Source organism: Andrographis paniculata, unplaced genomic scaffold (assembly GCF_009805555.1).
Source record: "Andrographis paniculata isolate CXL003 unplaced genomic scaffold, ASM980555v1 Contig46END, whole genome shotgun sequence".
NCBI classification, from domain to species: domain Eukaryota; kingdom Viridiplantae; phylum Streptophyta; class Magnoliopsida; order Lamiales; family Acanthaceae; genus Andrographis; species Andrographis paniculata.
The window spans coordinates 4,623,078-4,642,720 of record NW_026137580.1 but is presented as its reverse complement, the minus strand read 5'-3'; the positions used below and the strand labels follow the sequence as shown (position 1 = coordinate 4,642,720).

At 30.2% G+C, this 19,643-nt stretch overlaps 3 long non-coding RNA genes across 6 annotated transcripts; all 3 read left to right on the top strand.

Moving 5' to 3' along the window:
* The first annotated feature begins 8,872 nt into the window (after positions 1 to 8,872).
* On the top strand, positions 8,873 to 9,880 carry LOC127252401 (uncharacterized). 4 transcript variants are annotated; one of them, XR_007839081.1, is made up of 5 exons: positions 8,873 to 9,071; positions 9,172 to 9,181; positions 9,320 to 9,402; positions 9,489 to 9,543; positions 9,843 to 9,880. It is a non-coding gene; the product is annotated as an uncharacterized LOC127252401 (long non-coding RNA). The 4 variants fall into 4 exon arrangements; XR_007839079.1 differs by having other exon boundaries at positions 9,172 to 9,188; XR_007839082.1 differs by lacking the exon at positions 9,172 to 9,181.
* Positions 9,881 to 10,834: 954 nt separating this feature from the next.
* On the top strand, positions 10,835 to 13,249 carry LOC127252399 (uncharacterized). Its single transcript, XR_007839078.1, has 4 exons — positions 10,835 to 10,871; positions 11,801 to 12,645; positions 12,845 to 12,975; positions 13,190 to 13,249. It is a non-coding gene; the product is annotated as an uncharacterized LOC127252399 (long non-coding RNA).
* On the top strand, positions 13,240 to 13,706 carry LOC127252398 (uncharacterized). Its single transcript, XR_007839077.1, has 2 exons — positions 13,240 to 13,329; positions 13,420 to 13,706. It is a non-coding gene; the product is annotated as an uncharacterized LOC127252398 (long non-coding RNA).
* The last annotated feature ends 5,937 nt before the right edge of the window (positions 13,707 to 19,643 follow it).

Below are 19,643 nucleotides of genomic sequence, written 5' to 3'. Positions count from 1 at the left end.
ATTATTAATATAATTGTATTTTTCTATAAAAGTTTATTCATTTTTTGAAAATTTTTATTCATTATATTTGAATATTTTAAATCAAAGTATAAAAAATATATTTTTAAAATTTCATTATTTATATTTTAAAAGTTTAATTTAAAATATACTCTCTCCATCCCATGAAATTAATCCATTTTTCCTTTTTTAGCCGTCCCACGAAATTAGTCCACTTTTCTATTATAGTAATAATTAATAACTAATACTTTTAATTAAAAAAACTTACTATATTTTATTAACTTACTAATATGTTTAGTTTTATTATTTGTTAATTGTAAATTTAGAAGTTTGGCTAAAATTTTGAATAATAAAAATAATAAATATTTAATATTATATAAATAAATATTAATTTAATTTTAAAATTAAATTTTACTGTAATATATAATAAAAATTTGATGTTTGATTTAAAAATTTATGGCTGAAAAATTAATTAAAAATAGATTTGATATTGATTTTTTTTCTTTGTTAAAAAAAATAAAAAATAGAACTTATTTATAATGCAAAATTATAAACTCATTTTTAATTTCAGTATTTGACGTAAAATATTATATTCTAATACCGTGTATACAATTCAGTTAAATATGATTTGATATAGTATATCGAAAATATCGAAATATATTGTATACCGTACCAAATTTTTTAATTTATTAAAAAAAATATATCGATATTGTATCAAATAATACATACAAAAGTATCATTTTTTTAAATTATCTATATACACTAAAAATATCTTATTGTATATTGTTATCATATAAAAAAGTCATATTGTATCGAAATTTTGAAATTTTTTTGATATTTTTTTTACGAGTATGCATGTTATTTCCGTAATTCAATATTTTTTATTTGCAAATTCGGTATACCAAAATATTTGTACGGTACGGTAAAATATCATACCAAAAATTTTGTACCGTACGTATGCGATGTGGTATTGAATTTGGTATGTCATAACGAACTATCTCTAACAACCATCAAATTCGAAAAATTTTATATATTGTTTATATAGTTTTTTTAGTATATTTTTTTGTTGTAGAAATTACATTTAAGTTATTAAAATTATTTTTTTTTAAAATCTAAATGCATTTATTGATTTACAATAAATACAATTATTATTATTATTTTTAAATAATATCAGTAAATAAAAATTCAATATTTAAAAATTAAAACAAAAAATATTTTAGCTTTTAGTTTAACATTTTATCAAATAAAAAATATTTAATATAACACTTTATTAAATTCATTAATCAAACTAATTAACTATTTAACAAAATATTTCTTTAACTGTGTGCCAAAAGAAAGTAAAACTAATTTCATGCGACGGAAGGAGTATATAAATTAAAAATAAAATTACAATCTGATAGGAGTACTAAATTATTCGTATTTTCCAATTTATTTAAAATTTTATAACTTATATTTAATAATTTTAGTATAATTAAAAAAATTATATACTCCTATTTAAATTTGGTATCTCAATTATAATTTTTTGTAATTCAAATATAACATATAAATTAAAATTAATAACATAACTATATTTTTTAATTTTTTTAAAATATAATATATAAATTAATTATTTTTATAATATACTATTATAGCATTGTATTTATTATTATTATTATTATTATTATGGATAAAACTGTAATTTTCGTTCAAAAGTATTTTTGCTTATTTCAGCTACTCTCAATATTCTTTTGAAAAAATATTTTTCAATCTCAAAAGTTACTTCTACTTTTGGATAGAAGCTAATGCAAATAAGTACAAAATGTTTTTTTAAGAAATAGAAGCAAAAAACAGTTACTAAAAGTCAATCCAAATTGGGCCTTAATATATAGTACTCCCTCCGTCCCAGAACTATAGTTTGGACGGGTTGTGTTCGACACGAGATTTAAGAAATATTTATATTATATTGGTAGTAGATAAAAAGTATAGGTAAAAGATTTTTTTGTCATTGTGAATGTATTAGTGTAAAAAGCAGTGGCAATTGTGTAATAATAATGAAAAAGTAAGGGTAATTTTATAGTGATATAGTTATTTATAAAAATAAAACTATTATTTTCAAACCGACAAAAATAATAAATATGACTATTATATTGGTACATAGCGAGGGAGTAATATTTTATTGTGTTGTGCAATGACGACATGCGAATGATGAGTAGGAATTGAATTGTTGGAAGAAGTTAGGGCCCTTGCTCGCACCAGGCCCTTTTCATTTTCTGCATTTTGCAAAACTCGATATACAGAATTATATAATTTGTTGATTACTGCATGAATGTATGTATATGTATCTTTAAAAAAATGAAAGAAATGAGCACTACAAAAAAATTGACTTTTTGTAGCAGTATGTTATCCGTGAAAAATAAGTCTGCTACAAAAAGTAGCTTTTGTTACGATATTTATCGAGACAAAAAGTTTAATGGTTGGTCAATTCTTTTTTCGTATTTGTTTCGATAATTTATCCGTAATAACTACATTTTGAACAGGATGTCGTCACATGTATATTTGATACGCAATTCAAACAGTAACAAAAAGGTAAATACTAAAAAATATTGTATGTTTAAAAAATCTATATAAAATTATTTTAAAATAAAAAAATATTTATTCCAAAAATTTATCCTTAACAACTATATTTTAGACGGATATCGTCATATATATATTTGTTATGCAATTCAAACCGTAACAAATAGGTAAATATTAAATTTTTTTGTATATTTAAAAAAATCTATATCAAATTATTTTAAAATTCAAAAAAAAATTATTTATTTCGAAAATTTATCTGTAACAACTGCATTTTAGACAAAATATCACCCTATATATGTATATATTTGTTAAGCAATTCAAATCATAACAAATAAATCAATATTAAAATTTTCAATATATATTTATAAATTATATAGAATTATTTTAATAATATAAAAAAATTTATTTCGATAATTTATTCATAATAATTACGTATATCACGAGATAAGGTCATATATATTTATGTTGCAAATTCAATCAGAACAAAAAAATAAATTATTATAATCATAAATAAAAAATATATATACAATTTTTTTTAAATTTATCATTTAATTACAAAATTTAATACTATAAGCTGAAAATAATTTATTTATTATTTTAATAATTTCATCGTTAATTATGAATTAATTTTGATAGAAATAATTTAAATATCTTCAATTTCTTTCTAATTAATATTATTTTTATTAATATATAATAATTTAAATCAAAAACCTAACGCCGCCAATCTATCTTCCCCCTGCTTTTCTTCTTCCTCTTCCTCCCTTTTCTTCTTTCTCTTTTTTCCTCCTATTCCTCCTTCGTTTTCTTCTTCTTCTATCCTTTCTTCTTCATTTACTTCTTCTTTGTTTCATTATTCTTTCTTTCGCAGAAAGCTCCAATCGGTAACGATGGTCGCCGATGGATTCCGTGGATGAAAATTGAATACGCCGGAGAAGACGCCATCGTTACCGATTGGAGCTTTCTGGCGAAACAAAGGAGAAGCTGTTTGTACCATGTCATTAATTTTGTTTCATTTTATGTTTATGCTTCCTTGGAGCAACAACAAATGTTTGTTTGATTTCTAGTTACAAATCTTTTCTTCTAAAAATCATTTAATTATATGTTGTGTTGCTACTTCGGGTTGTTCCGATTTTGTGCAAAAAATATGTTATAGGTCAAAATTGAATATGAAGAAAAAAAATTATGCTATATAGTTGAGCTGAATTCCAAAATCCAATCACACTTATATGGCTGTGTGATGTGGGATATTTGAGGAGAAAACAAAGAGATGAGGATTGTGTATGATAATCTAAGCATTATCGAGCATATGTTAACATTTAAGACACTTCTAGGAGAATAACATTAAACATTGCGGAAATATAGTTGGTCCTGTAACGAACGTCTACTTGCATTATGATTTATTGCAATTGATTGATGTATGTTAATGTATGGTATTAGAGAGACTACAGCTGTGTTGATCACACCATGCCTCGCCTTGAAGGTTTAACTACTTCGAGAAGGAAGTATTTATCCTTGCTAATATAGGAATATGATACCCTGTTTTTTCAAATATTGTATCTTATATTAATAAGTCTCTACAGGACTAGACTATTGCAGACAAATCTTTTACAGCTACTTAAAGACATTAAAATCATAAATGCTAGTAAAATTCCTCTACATCCTGGAGAATTGCTCTTATGAATGATCTGATGTTCCGAGTAGTTAAGTTGATATTGTTAGTTTTTAGAATGCCTTTTTAATTGTGTTAGGATTTTTTTTTTACTTGAATATGCTTTAGTTTCTACCGTCACTGCCTAAATAGAGTTGAAGGGGATAATATGCTCCAACAGAGTTGTTCCTCTTATCAGTTTACTTTTAAAATTTTTGTTGATATACTATAATGGCAACATTAATTAAATGCTAAATATTCGCATTGCATGCTAAATAAAATGATACTGAAGTGTTTCATAGAAAACAAAAAACAATGTTCTTGATAAGGTGAAACACATAGCAGCCGTTGAGGTCAAAGTTTTTATTTAATGTTAGGTGTTTAAATTAATTGTGGTGTTATTGAGTGCATAGAGGAATTCTACTAAAGAGATGCATCCATTTAGTTGTTCTCAATTTTAAGCTGTTACTTGATTAATTGGAAAGATAATACGCAGGAATCTAGTATATTTCAGTTGTTTCTCAAATTATTGTTGGGCTATAATCCTCTTTTGACTTGATTGCAACATGGAGCTGTAGGCCATCATATGACTCTAAAAGATTCTATGTTTTTCCTAATTCATGTGAATAGTCACTGTGATATACTTATATATTGGTATTGGATCATTAAATCATAGGGACTGTACAATTCCAATTAGTCTTATTTATGGAACATATGAATCTAATTGTTTATACATCTCAGGCCAAGGCTGATGAGATTGCAAAGTTAATGAATGAGAATGAGCAGCTAAAAGCAGTGATTTATGATATGAGGGTGAATTAATGCTCCATCTGCAGGTAGTCATATCTAAGTTATGACAAACTATTTTAAGTAATTTTAAGGAAAATTAAATGACGGTGAGAATGAGTCCCTACGGGAGGAGTATCGTCAGAGGGTGGCAACACTTGAGAGGAAGGTATATTATTTAAAGATCTACTTCTACTTGAATTTTTGGTGCAGTGAACATGCTTGATCAACCTAGTAATTATTGACACTATCAACGGTGACATGTTTAGATTACCGATAGTCTTGAAGCATTATTTAGGCTCATGACATTGAGTTTACTCTGTTTAACAGTACTAACTTTGCAATATATCTTGTTTCCCAATTCAATGGCCTTTTTCGTCCATTTTTTGTGTCTGACATGTTCCATTCAATTCTAGTATAGATGTTATGCTAATGAGCTGATTGTATGCCATTGTACATGGTAATAAAACAACTTACTTCATTTGTTGTGCCTTGATTGCTTTGTATTCATTAACAATGATCCAAGTTATTTAGTGATGTACTTGCCAACAAAGGTTTAATTAATAATTTGATACTCGATGGCATGCCAGACACACTGAGATTTACGTAGTATAGAATGTTTGGTTTAGTCCTATCCTGAAAAGTTGCAAAATAGTCTTGAATAATTTCACCATTCATCTGATAATCTCCAAGTGAAGAGCTCTCAAAGAAACAAGTTGCTCACGGAATCTCAGATAAGAAAGTTAAGGGCACAAGTATACTGATTTGGGATCGGTTGCTAACATTTAAAACTCACATTCTTTTTTGCTATATTTTTAACATGAGTCATGCCCATTATATATTTTTTCTGAAACTTTTTTGTTGAAAGCTAGATCAGAGAGCTTGAGAAAGAGAAAGAAGAGATTGATTACAAAGCTCCATGTCAATTTCTTTTCCACGTAGATTTTATTAAAAAAAAAGTAGCTCTAACTTGATCAATTACCTAGCATGTCAGATGTTTCATATCACTCAATTTAGATTTGAGGCATCTTAATTTTATTATTTTGAGTCAAATTGTTCTATTTGTACTTGTTTATTTACAGTGAAATATATAATTTTCTCAAGTTAATTGAATTTTATTATGCTTAATTTAGTTTGGAATAGAATAAATTCAATAATTGAAATTCCTTTGACATATAAGGATAATGTATCTTTTTATTAGTTTTAATTTTTTGGGAATTATATAATTTCAATTGTAGTAATGAATTCTTATTTATTTTGGTTTTTCATTGCAGTTGGTTCATCACCCTTGACTTCTTGCATTTTTGACTTTGCAATTGATAAGCTTGGTCATCCGAATAAATAGTTCTTAGCTAGTTTTATATATTGTACCTTTTGTTGGTACTGGATTGATATTTTTAAGTATTATGTTTTTAATTTAAGGGTCATATATTAGTTAGTTTTTATGATGGTCAAGGGAACAAACATAGTTGGGGATGTTTTAAAGTATTGTTGATGGTAATGTTTCTACTTTTGGTATGTCTAATAACGTCGGTGAATTCACGTCATTTTGTGGCATTTGTTAAGAATTTTGGATTATTTGTGGTAAAATTATTGTTTTAGTTATTTGTCACACAATAGGGTCCGTAACAAATAAGAAATCAATTGTATTTTCTTTTGTGGCAATAAAAACTTTATATGAGGCTTATACGCTTTTGTACCATATTTTTTGTTACGGAAATTTTTCGGAACAAAAAAAGTTTCACAATGAATATCACATATTTTTTTATGGATAAATTTTGTAAAAAGAAGATCTCTAACATGAGGTCTACTTTTTGTTCCGTATTTTTTTGTTACGGATATATTTGTTACAAAAAATTTTATGACAAGATCACTACTTTTGTTCCATATATTTTGTCACAAATATGTTTCATAGCAAAAAGATAATCACATCTTTTGTTGTGTACGAGAAAACGTAACAAATATAATAAACACATGCATATTAATGGCGTTGACCGTCACTTATTCATTACGGATTTTGCCGTAACAATCACTTTTTGTACCACGATTTTTCTTAGCCGTCAAAATCCGTAACAAAGTCGACACAAAAGATTTTTTTCACGAAAAATGAGTTTTTGTTACGAATTTTGACCGTTATAAAAAGTCAATTTTTTGGTAGCAAATTAACATCCTCAGTAAATAACCACACGTAAAGAAAAAAAAAATCAAAAAAATAATTTAAATTTGAAGAGCACAATGATTATATTAAGAACTATATTAAGAACGTACAATGATTACATCACAATATTAATTATGAAAGAGCACAATAATAATTTTTAAAAAATACCAAAATTACTTCAAAATAGCACAATAAAATTCTCGAAAGAGTACAAAAAATAATGACAAGAATGGAAGTGCACACATCTGCTTCTAATGGAATCCAAATGATTCTTAATTATATTTGTTTTCCTATAATTAACTTCATATCCATTTGTTTGCTCATGTCACAACAGTATATTTGCATTGCATACGCAATTATCGTTAAATATTATCAAATAGATTATATATATAATATATAAATAAGCTGCTGAAGCATAGCATACGCACAAACATACACATAAATTTAAACAAAAAATTGAGATTAAAAAGAAAAATAGTATATTGCAGGAAAAAAAAAGATATTCAAAAAATTTATATAAAAAGCACAATGAGTATATCACTATAACACAATGATTGTGTCACAACAGCACAATAATTATATCATAAGAGCATAATATTAGTTATAGAAAAGCACAACAATAATATGAATGGACCATGTCATGTATTATTGTGTTGCAGGTTATTCCGTTTCTATTTCTGTGCTACAATCCTCTCATTTTTCTCTTCCTCATGTATTATTTTTATTTCATTCAACTTGCTTTAAAAGAACTTAAAATCTTATGTGCAGACCTTGATCTAGATTTTTGATTTCTTAAATTTATTTACTTATTAAATTCTGTTGTCAGAAAAGGAGAGCGTAAAAATATACAATATATTAATTATATGCACTACCAAAAAAAGGTTCTTTCACCACGGCTCGACGGTTCGTTACAATAACATCGTAACAAATAATGGTTTTTGTTACGACAATTTACGTGACCAAATATATATTTTCTTGGTCAACGTTTCAAGTTCTTTAATTACGCAAAATAATCCGTAACAAAAACGGAGTTGGTAGACTTTGTTCAAAATAACATTAGTTACGATTGTGCTTCGTAACAAATGGTGTTTACATTTATTTTTTAAATTTAAAAGATATTTTGGATTTAAAAAAAGGTAAAAACGCTATAGCGCTTTCGGAAAACTAAGAACGATTTCATCCCACACGCGCAGGCTTTCTTCTTCCCTTCCTCGGTGCCGAATAGATTTCACACTTAGCGAATTTCAGAAAGTTAGGGCACAACTCATTCTTCGACGCGATTTCTCAATCAGCAAACGCGACGTACTAGGCGAAGGTGGGATCGAGGAAGTTAATCGGCACCGGTGTCCAGGTAATGTTTTTAAGTTATCTCGAGTAGTATAAGGATCGATCCACAGATCTTCGTCGCGTCCTCTGTGAGGAGAAATCGATATAGGGCGTCGTAATATTCTTCTTCTTTCTCAGGTGGTATTGGGAATTGTATGGCTTGTGTGTGATAAACAGAACTTGATTAGTTGGTAGGATAACGTATTCTTGTGTTAGAGAACTAGTAGGCAGATTGTTTAAGTGCCCTGTGAAGTTTGATTTATTAATGGTGTAATTTTATCACATGATTATTTTGGTTATGAAATTTTGGTTTTTGGTCTGCTGGTTTGAAAGGGAAGAATCTCAACCTGTACCTGTTCGACTCTACCCTGGGATCAGTATGGGTTGAGGTGTTTGTGTTTCTGTCTTGTTGTTTAAGATGGGTGATGAGAGTATAAAAATGATAAAATAATACATAGCTGGAGTATAAAATTATTTATAATGAGAGTATATTGTTTCGTGACTGACGAAGAAACTCTGGTATGAGTAGGGAAAGATAACAACACGCACAGCCGCGGGGCTGACAGCTGAGATGCACCCAGCCTGGCTCGCTATCGTCTGCAGGTATTTCGTCACAATGCCAATCGGCTTCATTTTTGCATTACAATTATACTCATTGTTCCAGTTACAGTGAGTCGTCGTCTTTTATTTCAAATTTGTGCAGGAAAGGGAGGGTAAGAGGTGCTAATACTTTGCCTGGATCAGATCAGATCCTTTATTTGTTTATTTTATATATTATAACATAGTTAGATTCAATTCATCGTATTCACTCTCAAATTGATTGAGGGTGAGATGGGAATTATTTTCACGAGGTTGTTTTCTTCACTCTTCGGGAACAAGGAAGGTCGGATTCTTGTGTTGGGCCTCGACAATGCCGGAAAGACCACCATTCTTTGTATGCCTCATTTTTCGCTTCATACGATTCACGTTGTTGTGGTTGCCTACTTGTCTTGGTGATGACTTTTAATTAATTCTCTTTAGCTATTGGTTTTCGCAGATCGACTTCAGATGGGAGAAGTAGTGTCTACTATTCCAAGTACTTACCTTGTTATCCTTACTTTAAGCAATTCTATACTGTTATTCTATGAATGTGGGTTGACTGACATTTAACGCGCTAATTTTTGGATATTTTGCGTTGTTTCTAATTGTTTTATGTTATTCTCTTCTCTTGAGCTTGTTTTGGTTGCTTCCTTGAGTTCATTAATTTGCTGCATCTATTTCATAGGCATAATTTAATATGACAAATGGTGATATGCGAAATGTGTAGTCTGAAAATAGGATTAGGGAAACTTTGCTTTACTTGATTAATGAGTAGATGTCTTTTTCATTTTACAGCTATTGGGTTCAATGTGGAAACAGTGCAATATAACAACATAAAGTTCCAAGTTTGGGATTTAGGTGAGTTTATCATCCTTAATAGAATTGGGATTGTTTTCAAAGTTTTTTGGCTTTCAGGATCCTTGTTGTTTGACTTGGACTTATGAATTTGTTTATTTTCATATGGGGTTCATCATTTTAATTTGTAATTTCTGAGTTTGGTTGTTATTGACTGTGTCATGTGTCGCCCTTGGTGATTTATGTTGAAATTATGAAAAGAAGGAGCTGAGGACTTCTTGGCTTTAGGTTTTCATTCTCATTAGAGCTCCAGAGCATGAAAACAAATGATGTCCATGGATGAATTATTCACATTAATACACAATGGAATGAATTTGTAACAACTATCAGCTATTAAATGTTGCCACTGGCTGTGGTTTCAAATGCTGCCATATATTATAAAAGATAATTGTAGGTTTATCTTAACTGAATTAGAGAATGTAGACTACAAGTCAACAATATCCTTCTAGTTAGCCTAAGATTTTTTAATTTAAATATATATAATCACTTCACCAATGAGGGAGGAATATTGTTTTGTTTCGGCGTGTCTCATGAGCTAAATGATTGGAATGTAAATGTTTTAAATTTGCTTCCTTATTTTTTCTTTTTCATTATTTCCATCAAGGAGCCGAAGGATTCTATAAGCTATGATTTACTTTATAGACATACGATTTGCTTATGAGGGTGGGTCGTGATTCTAGAGTATAATTAGGCATCTAGGCCATTAAGCTTAATGCAACTACAAAACACAGTTATAACTTTAACCTGTGGAAGTCATAAAATAACATTCAAGAAAATAACCATGGGAATGCTCTTTGTTATCACAATTTCATTTATGCTTAGCGGTTTTGTGATTACTTAGTAGTTTCTCTTCCAACCATTTCTAAGAAGTCCATTTTGAAGTTTTTTATTCGTAACATTGGTGGTTCTCCTTGTTGTGGCAGGCGGGCAGACCAGTATCAAGTAACTAATTACTCAAAAAAGTTCCAAGTAATTACTTGTGATTTTTATTTCTATCGTCTATTTAGTTAATTTGTCCAATTTAATGGTTCTCTTTTCAATCACACAATACTGACATGTGTCTGTACCCTGTCTAATATTGCCTATTGGATTTGTGCAGTAATGACATTTCTTCGTTCTAAATCCATGTTAAAATCTCTCTCCAATGATTTTCTTTTCATACTTTTCTACTTTTCAATAGAACGTTTTATTTTTTATTATGTATTTAAGAATTGATAGATTTAGTTAATTACTGCCATGGATAAATAGTTTACCTAGGTGAAATTGTCAAAATAATATTCTGTTTTCAAGTAGGAATTGCTTTTATTGTTATTATATTTTTAAAAAAAATCTAACTTTTTTCTTTTGTATATTTTTTAATACTTTATGTGGTGCTTGACAACATCAAGTTCACTTTAATTTTTCAATGGAAGTGGTAAAAATGTCTAGCAGCAGTTTTTTTTTTTTTTTTTGCTACTATTATTACACACATTGGTTGTTCACTAGGAGCTTTGGTTAACTATTGAATTTCAATGATTGTTTATCTTGAATGTGTTCATATATACATAGGTGGATAAGTCGAAATTTTGAATTAAGACAACACTTTGCCAAATCCTTCAAATCTGGATAGATTGCTGGTACATTTTTTTGTTAATAGCCAAAGTGCTACATATTTTTATTACTAGATGATGCTACAACGAGAATCCTTATTTCTATATAAAACATGAGTTGTGGTGAGTGAGTGCATCTTACAATAGACCTTACTCATCTTTGAACCAACCACATGATACACATATACTAAATGATAGTCTTATTTTCCGGTATCTTTTCCTTTTTATTTCTTATAAAACAAGCGCAGCTTTCTTTAGAACTTCCTAATCCCTTGAATCGATGCTAAGATGTTTTGCTTTGTTGTTTAGGCCATACTGGAGGTGCTACTTTCCCAATACTCAAGCGATAATATATGTTAGTGATTCAAGTGATACTGATAGACTAGTGGTTGCCAAGGAAGAATTCCATGCAATATTGGAGGTGATATTTCCATTTATGTATTATCAGAAGAAAGTTCATCACCTATATATTTCAAAGGGGATCTTCTTGTTCCGTTTTACACCAAGGTTAATGGAAGATCAAATAAGCTAAACTTTATGTTACTGGACAAATCTTAAGAATATAATGAAAATATTTTTTATTTCATATGTCACCATCACATATTCATGGTAAACAACTTGCTTGTGCTTGGCTTCAACAGGTATGTTGTCCCGATTATGGTACTTTTAGTTGTCAAAGGTTAACAATATTCTCATTAATTGTGAAGCTTTAAATTTCAAGAACATAATCAGAATTAGAGTGATGATTTTTTAATAAACACTTTAGTAGTTTTTGTAAAATATTGAATGGCCACTGTTTGCATAATTTTGCTGCACATGATCCTTTGAAGTTCTCTGAGTGTTCTTACAGTAAGTTCCTACCTAGGTGGCCCTGGAACTTGAACCAGTACTTAACAGTTTGTTTACCTTTAGCTTTGGTTTTTTATATTTTAGGCCTTGGCAGTTTTGTTTTCAACTTAAATAGAAATGAAAAATGGTTCTTGTTTCTAGCTGTTTTAATTTTCCCCACATCAGTTAAACTGTTTGTTTAAACTCCTGATGATATTTGTTAATGATTGACTCTACTTTCCTCTTTCTTATATGGAATTACATTGGTCTCATGCTAGGAGGCAGAGCTAAAAGGCGCCGTTGTCCTCTTGTTTGCTAACAAGCAGGTGGAATTTTATACCATTCTTTCTGCTATATATATATATATAAACATTAACATTGCACTTAATTTACATACGATAAGCATAAATTTCTTGATGCATTTGCATACTTGTTAACTCTGTGTGTCGGTTGAAGTTGCTTGATAATCCACTCACAAGTTAGATAAGTGTACTCTCTTATGGCTTAACATTATCTGACTTACAGGATCTTCCTGGAGCAATGGATGATGCTTCGATAATTGAGGCCTTAGAGTTGCACAAAATTAAGAATCGGTAATGGGCTATCTTCAAAACTTCCGCCATAAAGGGAGAGGGCCTCTTTGAGGGCCTAGACCGGTAATTCATGGATATATAATGTGCTTTGGTACCTAATTCATGGATATAGTACCATGTATTGTACGACATATCTAAATATACATACTCGTATTGTTCTAGTTGCAAAGCTTTACACTTCTAATGTCTGTGTTATGGCATGTTATACATATAATTTGAACGTCTGTTGATATCTATGGCTCAATATACTTAAAAATTGCACTTGTGGATATTGTAGGTGACACACTTTCCCTGGTCAAGGTCTTCGTGACATTCGCCTCAGTCCTAGACACACCCCTTATTTTGTCGACCATTGCTGGGGCGACTACCCTTCGCGATGTCGTTGGTGAAGATCCTATTGAGTGGAACTACAAGGATGTACAGATCTATTTTCATACCTTTCTTGTATTTTCTTGAAAAATTTATAAGAAATACGACTTAAACTAATCTTTGTGTTGGCCATTGCAGCTCATGCACCGCCCCTGAAGCGTATCTACCGATTCACCCATGTTAGTTGCCCCGTTTGTCTTATGGAATGTATGTCATACCTGTTTTTGGATGGATTGTGTTGAGGCTGTGTGAACGATATGTGGAATTGATGCATAGACCATTGGAGTTTTAATTCGTGTGGTGAAAGATGTGGTTATGGATTGATGGATATCCGTACTTGCTTATTGTTAGGTTTGGTGTTTGAACTGTTAAGCCCGTTTTGCGGAACAGGATGTTGCTGTGTAGTGCTTGCTAGGCTTGTTTTATGGGTTGCTTTACTCCGTTGTTAGGTATGGAGATTGTCAAGTAAAATCTGTAGTGTCCATGGGCCTTAATGTTGGGATTCAGATTTTACTATGAATTAATGTTTGCATGTATTGCCAATGATGATGTTTATAGCATTATGTGTATACGGAATTTCTTTCGGTATTGGGGAGATCACAGCAGGTCATTTTGTTCCACACATTTTTAATTGCAGTAACACCTATTTTTCATAGCATGATATTTCTGCGTAACAAAAGGATGAAATACCGTGACAAAAAGTGGTCCTTGGATATTTGTTGTTTCAGGTTGTTCCGTGACTATAGGAAAGTATATTTTTTATTACGGGTTCAGTGTCGTTACAAATATTCGTAACAAAAACCAAATATGACAAGCGATCACAGGAACGTTTTTGTAACGCAACGACCTTTCGTAACAAATATCGTAACTAAAAGCTCTGACACACGCGCGGAAGGATCGACATTTGGTTACGAGAGGAAATTCGTAACAAACATCGTAACAAAAACCCTGCATTAGGGAGCGTTGACCGACAGTAATAGTTACGAAAAATGGCGTGGCAAAAAACATTTGTTACGCGAGTACACATTACGGAAAAAAGTCGTAACAAAGGCATAGCAAATACACAAATTGCATGAAAAATGGCTTTTTGTTACGATTTTCCGGCCGTAGTAGAAAACCGTTTTTTTAGTAGTGTATGTGCTGGATGGATAAGAAGAAATTGGAAGACCATGTTGCAAAGAAGAAAAACGATGTTGCAAACTTGCAAGAGAAGATATAGAATGATGAAAAAGATGGAGAATGAGGGAGAAGATAGAGAAAATTACATTTTTATCCTTCAATTTAATATTAATCATTGGATTAAGATACAATACAACGGATCAAAATTAATCAATACGATTAACATTAATCCGCAGGCTAACCGCCGCCTTTAGTTTTAATGTAATTTTTCTTGCTTTTAGTAATAAAATATCAGATATTTTTTCATTTTGTTAATATTCATAATTCCATGTCTGCACTTTCGTTGGCTATATTACGGAAAAACTTATATAAGTTGTATATTGATAATTCAAATATTTAATATATTTTCTATTTGTAATTTATGTCAACTATCTGTATTTTCATATAAAAATTATTATTCCTTCCGTCCCACATAAAATATTCATATTTTTCATTTTTGTTAATCCCATATAATTTATCTTTTCTTTTTAAAAATATAATTATACACTTTAATCACATTTTACATTTCATAGTTTATATTTTAGGGAGTACAATAATTGTATTGAGACATGTATTTTCATTAAAATATCATTTCAGATGATCCAAAGCATGACTAAAATTAAAGCAAGAAAATCAAATTTTAAGCAAAGGTTTGTTTATTTTCCGGATTCTAGCAACCACAAGTTCAAGCAAGTGGTCGGTCATTCAATCGACCAAAGCATTTTTTTGTGAAGCGCGAACTTGTAACATTCGAGCGGATCTTCTAACAATCAAAGCAAACTTCAAGTGTTTTCAAGTTACCATTATGATGGTCAAACGAGCATATATATTAGACTCACAATGATAGAACTTCCATGCCTTAGTAATGTCTTTTCCTCAAAAGATAAATTAATTCTGCATCATGCCCCGGGAGAAAGATCAACGCCGTTAAACTTAAGTCCAATGTATGTTGGATCAAAATAAATGAATATTTGAGGTTACCATGGAACTAACAATTTTCCAGTCCAATGTATCACTACAAGAAAAAATCATTTTTGTAACAAAATTTTTTTGTCTCTAAATCTACTTTTTCCGTTACTAATGACATTAGAGACGGAATTAGTAATGAAATTATGTTAGCTACGTGAACTTTAGGGACGGAATTCCGTTACAAATATATTATTTTTTTGTAGTGTATGTCCCATCCGTGAAATAAATAGCCGTATGATTTACATTATTCGTATGCATTTCCATTTTTATTCAATAAGTGTAAAGTATAAATTCTCTAAAAGTTAAAGTGTAAGGAACTCTTTTGGGTAGATAGAAGTAACGGTTAGGGGTTATATGTGGCAGTGACGTTTCCCCCAACTTTCCATCTCCACTACCGAAATTTGTAAATTACTGCTTTGTAGATTAACGTAGTTGTTTATTATATTTCCCTAGCAATGAAATATATCATTATTTATCTATATCACTATCAATCTAAATTCAATGTTTATGCGTAGGCCATTTAAGTTTGTTTACTAGTTATATCTGTAAGAGCACGATAAATTGTCGATCCATATTTTTTTCATTAACCAAAAACAATGTCTAGATGGTCCGCAACGAACAAGAAATGGTAACGATGGAAATCTCATCAAACTCATTGGCAGAAATTAATTTATAATAAAAAGAGGTAGCAGAGGAGAGCCAACAAGATGGGTGACCAAGTATAATTAATTATATCCTACGTGTTAAGGGTCTGTTTGGTTTGAGGAATTTGGAGGGGAAGGGAGGGGAGGGAATGCGAAAATTACAATTATATCGTTTGGTTCAATTTTTTTTTAAAAAGGAGGGGAGGGGAAGGGATGGGAGGGAATATAAGTTAAAAATATGAGTCTAGAGATCTACATGCAATGTAAGTTAAGCTAAAAGTATTTTAGTATGAGTCTAAAGATCTACATGCAATATAAGTTAAGCACCAATAGGCCCAGCAATGTTCGCTTACATGACTAGTGTGATCAAATTTCCGCCAAAGCATGGCGAACTTGTACATAGTTCTGAATCAAAGACTCATGGATAATTAATTGGTGATCATTTTGTAATATTTTGATTTTGTGTGACTACTATATCTACCAAAGCATGCGTAAATGTCTTAAATTCATTTAATACTCAACATAGTCTTTAATATGTTTTAGAGTAAGGTTAGATTATTTCTTGATTCTACACCAAGTAATTTTTTCTATAACTTATTCAATAATTTGAATCCGTAGTTACTTCAAGTACCTATTTCAAATACTTGAAAAGATCTTGTACTCGCTTTGTGTCAATTTTATCCATACTCATCTAGGGTGTAGCGAACTTTTTTCCATCAACTAAGTTAGTCTGAGATAGCACCAAATTAGTAATCCTTAAAAATGGGATGAAACAATGACGTAAGCGGGGAGGGAATGACATATCATAAAGAAAAATAAATAAATCGATGCAAACCAACTTTCCCTCTCCCCCATGTAGACCCAACGTAGTCATTCTTCTGAAAAAAGTGCGAAAAAGGCTATGTAGAAAACAAAAAGAAAAAGAAAATTGCCAAAAAATTATAAACCACCAAATAAAAAATAATTCTCTCTTAGCGAGCAAAATTATAAATTCTAGAGAGACTTAATTCATTATTAGCTCACATTAATGAAATTTTGATAACTTAAGGATTACTAATTTATTACTTGGGATTCACTATTATTCACAAAGTGTAGCACTTGTGTTGTGCAATAATTGATTGTCTTGAACGAATTAACTGTCTATTCCTTTAAATGAATTTATTTTTAGGACGAACAAAAGTTTAGTATGAGAGAGCTTGATAACCCCAAATTTGAGCATATTTTCTTCTTGCAAAATATGTTTATTACTTGTATTTTTATACCAAAACTATCACAATATTCAATTTCTAACATACGTTATTGTTATATTTCACTTGATATGAGCCAAATTCATATATATTAGATTTACACTAAAAAAGTACAAAAATACGTGAAGTTTAGACCAAAATTTCTAAAAGCTGAAAACAAACAAAGACGTTAGCAAACAAATCCATCAGCTTCTATATGAGACAGTCTATTTCGACCTAAGTCCAAGAAGGTTGAAAACTTCATCTATCGACGCCAACTATTTGTACGCGAGCGCCAGCTACGCCACTGCCAACACCAACTTTCACACGGACTTACCGTTCTCAACAGGCCCACAATGAAGGTGTTGTGACTCTACATGGTGTCTTTTCCTCTACACGCTAAGTCTGGGGACTTATGTTGCCAGGAGAACAAACTGTGTCGGGAGCCCTGATCAAGACCGGGGGTTGCAAACCCCTTAGAAATTATGATTGTTATAACTGCTGCAACTACTTTACTACAACTACAACTACAACTACTTAACTTCCGTCATTGGAACCCTAAACACTAGACCACAACTACTTAACTACCGCCGTTGGAGCTTATAACTACCAACCATATTCATTTGTAATTATCACTTGGAATCAAGCAATTCATTTTGAGTACTTATTCTTCAAAGCTCAAATTGTAAGGAGTTTTTTTTTATTATTATTTTGGCACGGTGGTCGGAGGACTTTTACAGAGGTTCTCAACCTCTAACCACCCATCTCAGCCACCGGAATCTCTTTTGTAAGAGGCTGTTACTTGCGTTCAAGTAGATAATGTTAAACATTATTTTTTTTTCTTAAAAATAAAAATATCATTATTCTTCTTCGTTCATTTGATTCACACACCATTTCCATCTTCACACTTGAGTTGTTCAAGTTAGAATTTATATAAGATTTTGGAAGGGCATAGACGGATTAACTATTATCCCTATGCTCATGTCGTATTCATTAACAAAGTGTAGGTAGGTTGGAATTATGTACGTAGGAGCCTTGTTGATTTATTTAGTTGTAATCAGATTTTAATCTTGACTAAACAGAGTATCAGAGGAATAGATCTACTAGTAAAACAATTTAAGTAATAATTAACCAGACATAAATGATTGTATATAGATCACAGAGATATCCAGTAACTTTTCTTTTAGATAATGTTCTTGGTTGTGAATCTAAAATTTTATTGTAACTCCTAAGGTCAAATACCAATCGAATTATAAGTTGGTGTTAAGTAGAGTTGACAAAAAATAAGTACAGCTCGAAAGCCCGATTCGAACCCGATACGAAAAAATTATGCTTGACCTAAAAAAATAAGCCCGAAAAAAATCGGGTCATGCCCGGCAGCACGAGTATGAATCGGCCCGTGCTCAAACCTTTCCAGGTGGGGCCTTACTTGGGCCAACCCAGTTTGCAAATTAAATATAATTTTAAAAAATAATTTTATTTGTGTAATAGAGACTGAAGTTTAAGTTGAATAGGTCAATTGAGATTTTACTCCAATTAGCCGATATATTAATAAATAAATTTAATGGTTAAAATAGGATATTTCATTGTATCTCAATTAAAATAGGACACATACCAAAAAAATAAACATCTCCCAAGGCTTCTCATAAACTAACAAATATCCTTTGATTCTTCTTCAATTGTTTGGTACAACATGGTCGAATTTGATCTGTTCTCGTCTGTTATAAACTATTGCCACGAATTCTAGCGCAAATTCATTATTATTCAACATTTTATGTGCTCTATTTATTCATTTATGGCTTAGCTTACTGGAAGAAGCTAAGAAAAGAGCCTTAGCATCTCGGTTCTGCTTCTAATGCGCGTCTTCTTCCATTTCATCACAGCCGCCACTTTAATTAATTCTGCATCATCTTTATTTTGATTCTCTAAAATTCATTACAATCTTATTTAAGCATTGGTATTTCTGGTCGAGTGGTCGAGTGATATTATACATTTCTCCTATTATGTTCAATTCTTGCATAAGAGCCCATCTTTGATCATCTCAATGGAGACTTCTTTCTTTTTTTTTCTTTTTTTTTTTTTTTCTTTCCTATCGTACAAGTAAATAAAAAATACATTTATTTATTTATAATTAACATAAATTAATTTTATAAGAAGATGTGAAGTTTAAATATTGATAAAAATAGTTATTTTTTTTTTTAATAGAGAGATAGAAATAAAAGAGTTTTAAATGAATATTACATGATGCATGATATTATATATTATATAATTAATTAAGTTAATTTATATTTGCTAAGTATATTTGATTTAGTAAACTTTATTCAAAATAGAAATATATTAATTGTCACGAGACAGACAAAAATAA